The sequence below is a fragment of the Eptatretus burgeri genome, chromosome 10 (genome assembly GCF_056783735.1).
Source record: "Eptatretus burgeri isolate ZD-2024b chromosome 10, Ebu_testis_v1, whole genome shotgun sequence".
Classification (NCBI taxonomy): Eukaryota; Metazoa; Chordata; class Myxini; order Myxiniformes; family Myxinidae; genus Eptatretus; species Eptatretus burgeri.
Genome location: NC_140970.1, coordinates 21,084,505 through 21,097,361, shown reverse-complemented (window position 1 = coordinate 21,097,361; position 12,857 = coordinate 21,084,505). Strand labels below are relative to the sequence as shown.

The 12,857-nt window shown below is 38.8% G+C and overlaps 1 long non-coding RNA gene across 1 annotated transcript in view; it reads left to right on the top strand.

Moving 5' to 3' along the window:
- Positions 1-11,892, top strand: part of LOC147018053 (uncharacterized) — a 47,502-nt gene extending 35,610 nt beyond the window's left edge. Inside the window, exons 3-5 of the long non-coding RNA XR_015062236.1 lie at positions 5,223-5,385; positions 8,654-8,832; positions 8,989-11,892. This is a non-coding gene — a long non-coding RNA (uncharacterized LOC147018053). The remainder of the gene's footprint in view (positions 1-5,222; positions 5,386-8,653; positions 8,833-8,988) is intronic.
- Positions 11,893-12,857: the final 965 nt, after the last annotated feature.

Genomic DNA, 12,857 nt, shown 5'->3' with positions numbered 1-12,857 from the left:
TCACAGGCAGGGTGATTCATCAATGTGTGTTGTCCCTCAGATGGACTTAAACTGGGTGTCTTGTCTGCCAGCATTAGTTGCTGAACGTTAAAGATCCCACGGTGTCCTTCACGAAGAGTAAGCAAGCTGTCGGTGGCACCATCAACAAATTCCAAAATCCTGCCCAAACGACTACTGCGAAGGCAATGGTACCACCCAGTATAACCCTTACCAAGAGTAACACAGTATGGTACATCAGAATCAGAATATGGGATTTGAACCCAAGTCCGAGCATTTTGAAGCAGCTTTTCAGATAACAATACTAAACAGTACAAGTCATTCTCGTGTTCCCATCTTAGCATGTAACTCATGGTGCTGGGAATCCGACTTCAATCCTGGTTGCTGTATCTCCCCCCCCCCCCCCATTGTCAACTGTAATTCAATATCCCTGTCCTACACGTGATGATCATAGATACATGCTCCACCATGAAGCTCAGATAACTATAAAATTGTAAAGTATCACGAAGGAATTGTGCTTATATGAGTGCTGCTGTCAAATTCTTGTGAGCCAAGTCCAAGTCACATTTATTTTTACTATTGCAGAAAAACAATGTTCAGACCTGGCAGAAGTGCCGGTACATGGGGTTTGACTCCCACATTCTCTTCATTGTCTCATTCCCTTGTTGCTCACCAAAAATAAGTCGACATCACCTTATGTTTTGTACTCTATGTGAACTAGTGTGTGAGCCAAGTTTATAGAATCTGGTTAATTTGTAAATAATCCACCTAAGAGACGAGAAGAAGACAACGTCAGACATAAAATATAACAAATCCTATTTTGGGCATCGTTGGCTTCTTTTGTTCTGAAGCTGAGATGCAGGCTCACTGCTTTCCCATCTCAGGCATCTCAATGCTTTTATAACCTTCCAATATATATATATATATCTTGTGGTATCATAACCACAGCCTTTTCTGCTCTCTGACCTTTTCAGGCAAACATGCATTTAGGACAAGCCAATCTTATTATATTTGGCATGTTTGCTCACCTTTGCTTAGTTTTGTCCCCCCCTCCCCCTACCCCCACCCCTTTGGTTCATTAAATCATATTTATAACTTGCTGACCTTCAAGAAGGCAGATTGCATGCCATTACATGTCACACCTCACATGAATTGATATGAGATCTCTTCCGGAATTGCAGCTCCACCTGGCTGCCTGTCTAGTTTGAAGTTAATTATCATTCCAATAATTTTTCGGACTTGTTCCTGTTCATTCTTTCCACTCTCAAAGTTGAACATACATCTACCTGAGCCTTAAACAGATTTTGTCATGATTTTTCCCTTTCTTTTGTCCCTTTATCACAGGTTGTTGGTTTTTTTAACCTGTGATAGACCGACCAGCAAGTCATTTTCACCATTTGCGAGGCAGCATGAATGCAGAGTTAAGAAATAGGAAAGTAATAACATCCAACCTTAAGGATATTTTATGTTCTTGCTTGATTAAATGCCGACAATTTAAAATGTATGAAAATATGTCAGAATTTTGATCCTCAAGACAGCTCCCCACTACCCTCCTTTGCCCCAAACCCTTATCTTTTCTTCTCTTATCTCCTTGGAACCCTTCTCTTTTCTCTCCATGCTTCTCCCACAGGTCCCTACCATACCTTCTCTATCATATCATCCTTTCTATTCCATTTCTGATTTTTAATTCATTATTTTCACCAACTCCCCCTGCCCCCCCCCCCCACCCACTACCCCAAGTCCATACATCATAAACAGATGGCTCCTTAAAGTGTAAAAACCTCAAAACAAGAAGGCAGGTGTTTCAGTATAAAATTCTGGTGGGGTGCAAAGCGGTTGAAGTGTGCAAAATCTTAATTGATACTTGTTCGTTGATTTTATTAAGTGATCTCACTTTGAATTCGAACAAATTGGTGGATGTTTGTACTTTATACCTTGTTTTAGAATTTAGAAGGTGCATTCCAGAAAGAAACTGGTCTCTAAAAGTCCCAACATCCTCGGTGGTGTTCTGGCAAGAGCGCTCTCTCTGAGTGGGATGTTCATGGTTTCATCCTTGGCTGAGTCATTTCAAAGACTTTAAATTGTAAGTGCTGCTTCCTTGCTTGACGTTCAGCAATTAAAAAGAAAGAGCAATGGACAAACAACCATACGTTGATAATGGTAATAATAGCACAGTCTTTGATGGACCTGATGGCTTCCTCCTGGGTGGATGTTCCCTGCAAGGGAACTCCTATTATTATTATTATTATTATTATTATTATTATTATTATTATTATTGCCATGTGGCTGTAGAATCATAAAAAAGAGTGAAGTAGAAAACAAAGTGGCAAAATATATGCAAGGTTTGCAAGATTGTATGGACTATTAATAATTTTAATGCAAATGAGCTTTTTATAAGATTTTCACTGTCACAGGTTTGCACAGGTTTTCCAATAGGTATCATATTTTCAATATACTGAGAGTTGCATCAGGAGGAACCAACATATTTACGAGGCGGGAAACTCAAGCAGCATAATTGTTTAACCTGTGACTTTGTGACAGCTCCCTCACTCCCTTGGGAAATCTACAGACACAGCATTGCACTCTCAAACCAAATCAATCTTCAATAGCAAGTAAACTCGTTTAGTTGGCATGGGAGAGAAGTCAGCATCTTGCAAGTTGAAAATAGCTGGTCCACAGAGACCAAAAGTGTCATTTGCACGGTAAACCATTGGCTGGAAGTCGCTTTATTTCGGGAGGGGCGGTTTTCATTAATTGTACTAGACAATTATTTGCATAACAAATCACTTTCAATTAGTTACAAACTAAAAGGAATCCCAAAGCACCACCATCTTGCGGAGCTTCTCAAAAGGAAAGATTCATGTCCAACGTTCTGACCAATGAGTGGTCTTCATCTACACCGAGTAGGCATCATGTACCCGGTGTTAAGTATCCTCCCAATGGGGTAGGAGGCAGCACTTAGTGCGATAAGCAGAGTGTGCCATGGAAACCTAACTTTGTTGTGTGTGTGTGTGTGTGTGTGTGTGTGTGTGTGTGTGTGTGTGTGTGTGTGTGTGTGTGTGTGTGTGTGTGTGTGTGTGTGTGTGTGTGTGTGTGTGTGTGTGTGTGTGTGTGTGTGTGTGTGGCTTACAATTAAAACGAGAAGGCATTCGGTAGTGTGCATACCTCCGCCACGTGATATCTGATCCAAGAGAACATACCGGGCCCAATACATTTTTGAAATATCATACTAAACAGTATTATATCGTTTTTATCTCTCTCTGTCGATGGTGAAGAATCACTTAAAAAATTAAATAAATCTCGTATCCAGATCCGGATTCGGATCTTCACCAAAATCGAAACAATTTGTGCTTGCCAACACCCAACATGACCACAAAGTTTCATCCAAATCCGTCCACAACTTTTTGAGATATCGTGCTATATATCAGTTTTTCCTTATCTCTCAATGGTGAAGAATCACTTAAAAATTTCCAGCAGTCGGATCCGGATCTGGATCTTCACCAAATTCTAATCAGTTCGTCCTTGCCAAACACCCAACCTGTCCACAAAATTTCATCCGGATTCGTCCAATTTTTTGACATATCCTGTGCACAGACAAACAAACAGACAGACAAACAGACAGAGAGGGGTGAAAACATAATCTCCTTCACCTTCTGTGGTGGACGTAATAAAGTTGAATGTAGTGGTGTTGTAAAATTAACATTATTTACAGGAATCCTTTAAATTACAACACTATTATGTTTTTATGAACAGCCATTACTGTATAATACACAAGATTTTTTTTTAATGTAGACACTCATGGAGGGATGAAATCTCAAAAAAACAAAAAAAAACAAACAAGGTCGGAATGACATGACATTACGATGCCACAATATGACACAATCCTCATGGATTAGCATCACTACATCTTTGAACATATTACTTTTGTTGTGGGATTGTGATGGACGAAGAAGAAGAATGAAGAAGACGAATAACAATGAAGAATGACACCACATTATGATTCCACAATATGACACCACAATCCTCTTCTGGTTTTGCATCACGATATCTTTTGACGTTGTTTCATCACAATCCCACAACAAAAGTAAAATGTCAAAATATGTCGTGATGGTAATCCATAAGAGGATTGTGGTTTGAAATTAACAAAATTTGCAGCAATCCTTTCAATTATATTATATTTTAGGAATAGCCGATACTGTACAATTGAGTGTGTGTGTTTTGGAATTGTTAGAAACAGAAAATGAAAAAAACGAGATGTGCGTATGCACACACACGTGTCTGTGTACATACACTGAGCTAACAAATTAAAGTCAATATTTTACTTGGAAACCAATTTTTGGTTTTTATTTACAATATACATTAAGAAAAACATGAAAATGTATTCAAAATGAAAAATGCTTCTTTATTTTTCTTTTTTTTAAAAAAACTTTATCTCAACTCAAGACATCCTTCTCGAACCATTGATGCAATGAATCTTCCCAACTACAAAAGGTTTTGTTTTGCAACAATAAACCTTGTTTCTTGGCAACTGTATTGTAATTTCAGAGGTTTGTTATCATCAAATCACAAGAGAAGATGTTTTAAATTAATAACATTTGAGGTTTACAAAGCTAAACACTCAAGCTGATGTTGAAAGATAATTTTCTTGGCTTCAACGTGTACCCAAAACTAATCAGTTCTTTTTGGATGTTTAATCCAACCCTGAAAAGCCTTTCGTGGACTTCAGATAATGTAATGTTGTACTAAAAACAAGCATTTTTTATTTTGTTTCAACTTAAGACATCTTCAGCTCCTCCTTTTATCCTTTTGGTTCATGGCCTGCATTTGCATGTACGATCATTCTCGAGCCATTGATGCAAGGGCACCTTTTCACAACTCACATTCTCTGTCTCTTTTACTCGCACATACATGTACATTATGACTCCTTAAATAGCATTTCTTTGCTGTGCATAATTGTAGGAAAGCACTTTTTATGACATGGTGGGATCACTTTAGAGTTACCTTTGCTTGGTTAGACAGCAAGGATAAAGAAATGAAACAAAGAAGTGTCAAAATATTTCATGGAAAGAGTTTCTCAAGAAGTTTAGTGACAGAAGTACAATTATTATTATAAACAATGTAATGGTAACCCCAAAAATAACTTTGGAAAAGCGGACTAAAAGGAAAGCCCAATGAAACTTTGCCTATCACTCTACCATCCCCTTATCCTCCCTCCCCGTGGCCAGAGTCCAAGCCCTGTTATCCCTGACACTGGGTTAATGTGGGAAAGTGGCGATGAGAGCGGTACCCCGTCGAGCCTTTCAACTCTGCAGAAGCCCTCCATGATGTCCCAGGTCACTGGGCGGCTGGCCAGCAGCCGCTAAGGCCAGAAGATGCTGATTGATACTGGTCAGTAAATCTCACATTTCAAAGAAACAAGATGGACAACGTGTATTCATACAAATAGCTTGTTTTACAGCACACAAAAAACAAGAGCAAATGTGTTATATATCAACAACAAAAAAATACATCGAATATATATATATATATATATATATATATATATATATATATATATATATATATATATATATATATATATGTATATATATATTATCTCACAGCTAACTCGTTAAAAAAAAAATTCAGCTTAAAATACACCCAAACACAAATAGCCACTTTGTTTGTGAGTAACAAAAACCTCTTGGCAGCAAGTTTGGCATGGTTAGAAAATTTGGGCACAAACCTATTATTCACAAAGTAAAACTTTACATGATGCAGTATCTGCAATATATAAACAATAATAATATTAATAAAAAAAAAAATATATATATATATATATATATATATATATATATATATATATATATATATATATATATATATATATATATATATATATATATATTGCTGCACAAAATCCTAAGACCACCTTGAAAATTGATATTTTTATTGGCATATTTTGATAGATTAAGGTGTTATAATGATTGTTTTATCAAAGAAACAAAAACATATTGTACTTTACAATATTAATGCATTAAAGTTCAATATTTGGTGTGACCATTTTTTCATGCAGAAAAAGATATCCATTTTGGAATGCTTTCCTGCAATTTCTGGATAAATTCCATTGGGAGGTTTTTTTTCATTCTGCAATGTGTCCCATAATTCATCTTTTGATTATGGTGCTTTTTTATTTTCTTAACTGTCCAAATAATCCCAGACAACTTCTACGATGTTAAGTTCAAGACTTTGAGGAGGCCATTCGAGTCGTTGTAGAGTTCCAGACTGCTTTTCTTTGTAAATGTGTTTTAATGACATTTGCAGTGTGTTTGGGGTCGTTGTCGTGCTGGAAAACAAAGTTGTCGCCAATTAGCCTGTTTCCTGATGGGATGCCATGGTGGATTAGGATCTGCTTGTACTTGTCAGCAATCATTGTTCCGTGAATTCTTACCGAATCACCAACGCTAGCAGCAGATACACATCCCCAAACCTGAACAGAGCCTCCACTGTGCTTCACAGCAGGCTGTAGACACATATCCTTATACTTCTCACCAACCCTCGGTGCTCGGGGGTATTTCTATCTTCTACCGTCTCCTCTCCCATCTCCCCCCCCCCCTTCCCGCTCTGTCTGCGATTTGTCCCCACCATATTTTCGCAGGGCGCTCAAGGTCTGCCAACAACCCCCTTCTGGTAAAACTACTAAAATCATGAATCACTGCTCACCTTCACTTTTTCATTCCTCTTTTTTCCCACCTTTGGAATAAACTCCCTCACTCTATTAAATCCCATTCTTCCCTCCAGGCCTTCAAAATAGCTGTTCACCACCACCTCTTTTCATCCCCCATCCAAATCCTCGATCTTTTCTCCCCCCGTTAATCCACCCCAAACCCACCTACTTCAAATTCCCTGCTTTCCTTAATGAAAGCCCCTGTAATGTCCATCTTGTATACCCCATGTTCCTCGCCCATCCCTCTCCCTTCCACAGATCTCCTAATGTCTCTGTTCCCCACTGTTTTGTCCTTCCCACACCCTTCTTGCCTCATGCCCCCCTTGCTGTGCATTGTGTGTTAGTTCTCATACGAGCCTCGACAAGGTATACAAAAAAAAAATTCCTCCTGCTGACATAATGTCTTCTCTTTGTTCCAAATATTTAAAATCTTGACTCCTCACTCCAAAGCAACTTTTCCCACTGATTAGCATCCTAACTCTGATGTTCTTGGGAATATTCAAATCTCTTTGCCAAGGTACCTTTATGCAAAAATTGCTTTTTGACAGCAACTCGCCCACGGAGACCACTTTCGACAAAATACCTTCTGACAGCAGATGAATCCCCTTGAAACCCTAATGTCTGTTCCAGTTCTTATGTAAATTCAGCCATTGTGTGTTTTTTTCTATTTTTATAAGGAACTTATCTTTAGGTATTGTTCATATGTTTTGCTGAGTTTATTTGGCCTTCCAATGAGTTTTCCATCTACAACTTCTCCGGTCTCATTATGCTTCTCTATTGTTGCTTGAATGTCACATCTAGAGGAAATAGCTATATTCCATAAAACAGCTCTCTGGGAATTCTTCTGGGAAGAAAAAAAGTGGGGTGACTTTCAAATCGAATTTCACTTTGACTAGGTTCTCAAGAAATTAATGGATGGAATATTATTCAGTATTTAGTGCCAGCAATTGACATCGAGATTCAGAGTGATGGTCATCCAAAGCTGCTGTGATTGACGCGGGTGAGGAGGCATTGGCTGTGCTCCCTCTCTGTGTATAGATGGTATTTCTTGTTCATCATATTGCAGTGTTATTTTTTTTTAAACTATTCATAATTACATTATGGAAATTGAGTTTGTGGAGAATCCCACACACAAAATCAGACAATCTAGCGAATATTATATTTGTAATTGGATCTTATGTTAATTTTTTTTCTGTAATTTACTGCATTCCGTTTTTTTTCCATGTCGGATTCAGTTTTTCGTTTCAAGTTTCCAGTTCAGTGAATTCCGTCTGCGTTCTGTGATAATGCAAAATCACTGGTTCTATATCCCTGTTTAAGGTGGCTGGCTCAAGATCTTAAAATCCTGAGTTCCAGCCCCTGTTATGTTGATAAAATAACACCAGGTGGGTAGATTCAGCCTGCTATCCTTAGGAGGGTTGGCAAAATAAGTATCAGCTAACTGTAAAGAATGAGCCATTCGAGTATCCTGCGTCGGAGTGGTGACCCGTTCAGGATTGTGCCCCCGAGCCAAGGAAAAACTGTTTCGGGAGCCATATGCACCTGAAGACGCGAACGGAGTGTTTTGTCTTCTGTCCCACTGTTCTCCTCCCCATCTCATGGTGAAATAGATTGAATTAATGTAGTGTTAATATCGTGCAGGCATGATGCACCAAATGACCTGTGTCAAAGTTCCTTGTGCGTCCTGGTAACTTTAAATTCGTTTCACAAGATGTAATACTTGTAAGTTTGTGTGAAGATGATGGATTTCCACTATAACTCATTAATTTACTTCAAAGTAAGGGTGTGTTTCTGCTGGAATATTTTGAAACTTTCTACTTTGTGGAATTGTTTTTATCATACATGAACTATCTCATGACATTTAAGACAAGGAGTCTACTGCTCCTTCACCAGCCATTCTCTTCCTCCGTCTCACATGACGTTCTGTTGAAACTTCCATTTTTTTCACAGAATTTTATGGCCTCGGAGTCAGCGTCAGTGACTGGAGCATCTCATTCCTCATGAAAAAAATAATAAAATGAGACACCTTCAATCTTCAATGCACACTGGTCGAATCCAAGGCCAGGTGTTTTCAGTAGGTATTTTTGGGTGTTATCAATCTCCTTCAGCACAGGTCTCCTAAAGAAAAGGTATGCAGTTGTTGCTTCATATGCAGCCTGTGGCTGCTGGTTGCATCATTTCTGTGCTGTTGATGCTGTACCCCTGTTACCAATGAGCTGGTACTTATTTTGCCAATCTCAGTAGAACAACAAATTGACTCAACCCACCTGGTGTTATTTCAACAGCACAACAGGGAATCAAACTCAAGAACCTGAAGATCTTAAGCCAGCCACCTTAACCGTTAAGCCAACACCAGGCTTAATGTATGCAGTAAAGGTGTATGACAAGATGCTGATGAGAAGACTTCTAGCATCACCTTTTGCATCCATTGTTTTCATGTTCCCATGTCGCAGTTCTTCAAGGACTTCAATCATTTTTTTCCAAGATGGGAATTGAGTGCAGCAGCTGCATCATGACTTGCACTCCATCGTGTGTCAGAGACTTGTTTGATATTGATTGAGACATGCTTCTTAAGAACATCCCACCTATGTGTTGAAGCCAAAAAAAAAGAAAAGTAAACTTTTTTTCCACTGTACCAAAGAAGGTCCCAGAGTTTGTTGCAGTTGTTGCAGAATTTACACCCGCAAGGTTTAGACAGTGGTTATTACAATTCCATATGTCTAAGTCATCTTTTTGCAGCTTGGCAAGTGTCTGGTTTGTTATGGATTCAGCAGTTTTCTCATCGAGAGGAATGAAATCACAAAACGATTCCAGTGCTTTTACTTCACCGTCAATGAGCACATAATGGATAATTAAAGACAGCTGGTCAGTGTGTGACACGTCCGGTGTGCTGTCAAACTTGATTGCAAAATATTTAGCTGTACTGATGTCGGTGAGGATAGTCGATCATATGCTAGCGCCAAGCAAGTCGATGAACTCGGTCTGTATTTTTGGGGATAGAGAAGAGATGACTTTCATGCTTTGCCTGTTGAATTTTGGTAACATGTTGATGAGCAACTGAGTCATACTTTTCCAAAAGCTTCACCGTTTCAAGGAAATTCCCAGAGTTCATGGCGCTGCTGAGATTTTCTCTATGCCCTCTGAAAGGGAGATTTAGTGGAGCGAAGAACAAGATGCAATCGAGTATTCGTTTAAGAATGTCCTTCCACTTTGTTTTATGGCCTCGGAGTCTTGGTTGATTTCACATTCGAGTTTTTGATATAGTGCAACTCCCCTTTCAAGCCTGATGGCTAGTTATTTCCACTGATTGAAAGCCTTGACATGCACAGACAAGAACATCTCATGTTCTTCAATGCGTGGGTTCAGCTTTCGCCATGCTTTGAACCCTTCTTCCTTTCCAAAGGCAGATTTTTTTCGTTGTTGAAGAGCTGGCAACAGAAACAGTAAAGAGCTTTTAACAGGGAAAACAGCAACCATGTCCTACGTACTCTCTCAGAATTTCTCAGTCTTTTTGAAAAACCAATCCTTTGACATGGACTGATTGTTTTTGTCATAAGGGAAATGTCCGTCTTCGCTTTGTAGATTGGAAGGACCACACCTAACTAATTTGGTTCTCAAATGTTCTTCCATAGAATACGGCCAACTTTCAACATCATGAAAGACAATGGCATTTGTTTCCTGTTGTCCAGCTTGTTCACTGTCTGTTTCAACCTCTTTGCTGCTCTCGCTCACCTTCTTGTTCAATATTCCATTTGTTCATCAGTTTCATCTCGTCTCCCATGCTGTTCAAACCTATGTCCAACTTGTACGCCCTCATTTATGTCAGCGACCCTGTCTTCATTACTTTTGTTCACGTTTACTTTGTCCAACCAGTTATAAAGTGCTCCAGCACTATATTCTGCTTCCCATGTCTCTCTCTCTCTCTCTCTCTCTCTCTCTCTCTCTCTCTCTCTCTCTCTCTCTCTCTCTCTCTCTCTCTCTCTCTCTCTCTCTCTCTCTCTCGCTCTCTTCTTCTTCATATAAACAGATCCACTTGGCTTTGAACTCCATTTCATCGTGTACATATTTCTGAAAAAAGTCAGTTCAAAATTATTGAACTATTAATTTGAGAATCAAAAAAAAATTAACATCTCAGGTGAATTGTGCAGATCAGGGTAAAATAAACAGATCCACAGATTACGTCTAATTCATGACCTCACCAAATGCGAATGAAAACACACACGATGTGGCAAAATACAGTGCCTATAGAAAATCCCTTTCAAATTTTCACCTTTTGTTGCCTTATTATACTGGAATTAAACTGCATTAAAGAAGACTTTTCCATCTTTATTCACACATCGTAACCCACAACATCGAAGCGAAAAACAAATTCTACAAATTTCAGAAAATTTATTATAAATACAAAACTGGAATATCTTGGTTGGATAAGTGTCCACTTAGTTAATAGTTAATACTTGGTGGAAGCACATTTGACAGCAATTACAGCTGTGAGTCTGTTGGGATAGGTCTCCACCAACTTTGCACACCTTGATTGGGCAATATTTGCCAATTCTTCTGTACAAAACTGTTCAAGCTCAGTCAAGTTGCATGGGGAGCGTTGATGGACAGCAATCTTCAAGTCATGCCACAGATTTTCGAATGGATTTATGTCGGGGCTCTGACTAGGCCACTCATGGATATTTGTGTTATTGTTCCTTAACCGACTTTGGCTGTGTGACTTCACCGACTTTGGCTTTGACTTTGGTTCCTTAACCGAGTGTAGCTTTGGCTGTGTTCTTCGGGTTGTTGTCTTGCTGAAGGATGAACTTCCTCCCCAATTTCAGCGTTTTTGCAGATAAGAGGGCAGAAGGTTTTCCTCTCGGATTTTTCTGTATTTTGCTCCATCCATTTTCCCTTCTATCGTGACAAGTACCCCGGTCCTTGCTGATGAGAAACATCGCCGTAACATGATGCTGCCACCACCATGCTTCACAGTAGGGATGATGTTATTTGGGTGATATGCTGTGTTGGGTTTACGCTAAACATAATACTTTGGATTGAGGACAAAATATTCCATCTTGGTTTCATCAGACCACAAAACGTTTTTGCACATGGCTTCAGAATCGTCTGAGTGGTTTTTTTTGCATAACTAACATGGGATGCATAGATGGGTTTTTTGAGTGATGGCTTCCTTCTTGCCACCCTACCTTACAGACCAGACTTGTAGAGTACTTGGGATATTGTTGACACATGCACACAGTGACCAGGTTTTGGTTTTGGTTCGACTAGGTTTTGTTCAAATTAAACCTTAGTAATCTCGCAGGTATTGTGGTCCATCAATTGTGCTTCGGAAATGTTTTCAGCAATGAAACAGAAGTATATTTCTGTCAAGGTACAATACTCGGGGAGCCACTTTCATGTATTAATGCATATTATCAGAGAGTACGGCAGTACTATCTATGTAGAGATGGTGCGGAAAACAAAATGTCCACCACATCTGCTACGTACAAAATTAAAGTTGGAGTATCTTCTCTAAAAAGTCATTTCGGCTAAATATGAGAACCTACTTGGTTTGTTTAACTGATCGTTGAGGCAGGGAGTACTTTTCATTTCTCCAGACCATGGGAAAAACAAAAAAAACGAGATCTGTCAAACCCGGGAATTCATCTTCTCATTCATCATCACCATCATAATAACAATAATAATAATAATCATATTTTTCTTTGGACGGCATATGTTCGACCTGTCTCTATCAATGGCAATGATTCTGGTACCATCCGACAGTTTTACCTCATGCATCATCCTTTGGTATTTTAATTTTAAAAGGTTGAAAGGATTCCACGAAACTTACGCAAAACTACTGTATATTCCTTTGTAAAACAATAGGAAGGGATCCGAGGGGTTGGGTATCCTCTGAGTACCATACCATTCTGTTATTCCACATTATAAAAAAAATTACAGAAACAAAAGTGAATTAAAAAATTTATGCTAAATAAAAAAGCAATGTAGGGATGGATGTCAAACTACAGTCTAAAGAAGGCTTTAAACAAGATAGGGATGATGTTGGTTTAGAGAGTAGCGAACAGTATTGCCGTCACATAACAATCCCAACATCACTGCTTCATTTACACTTCATTAATTTTTATTGCTTCAAGCTTCTACAAACACTCTACTG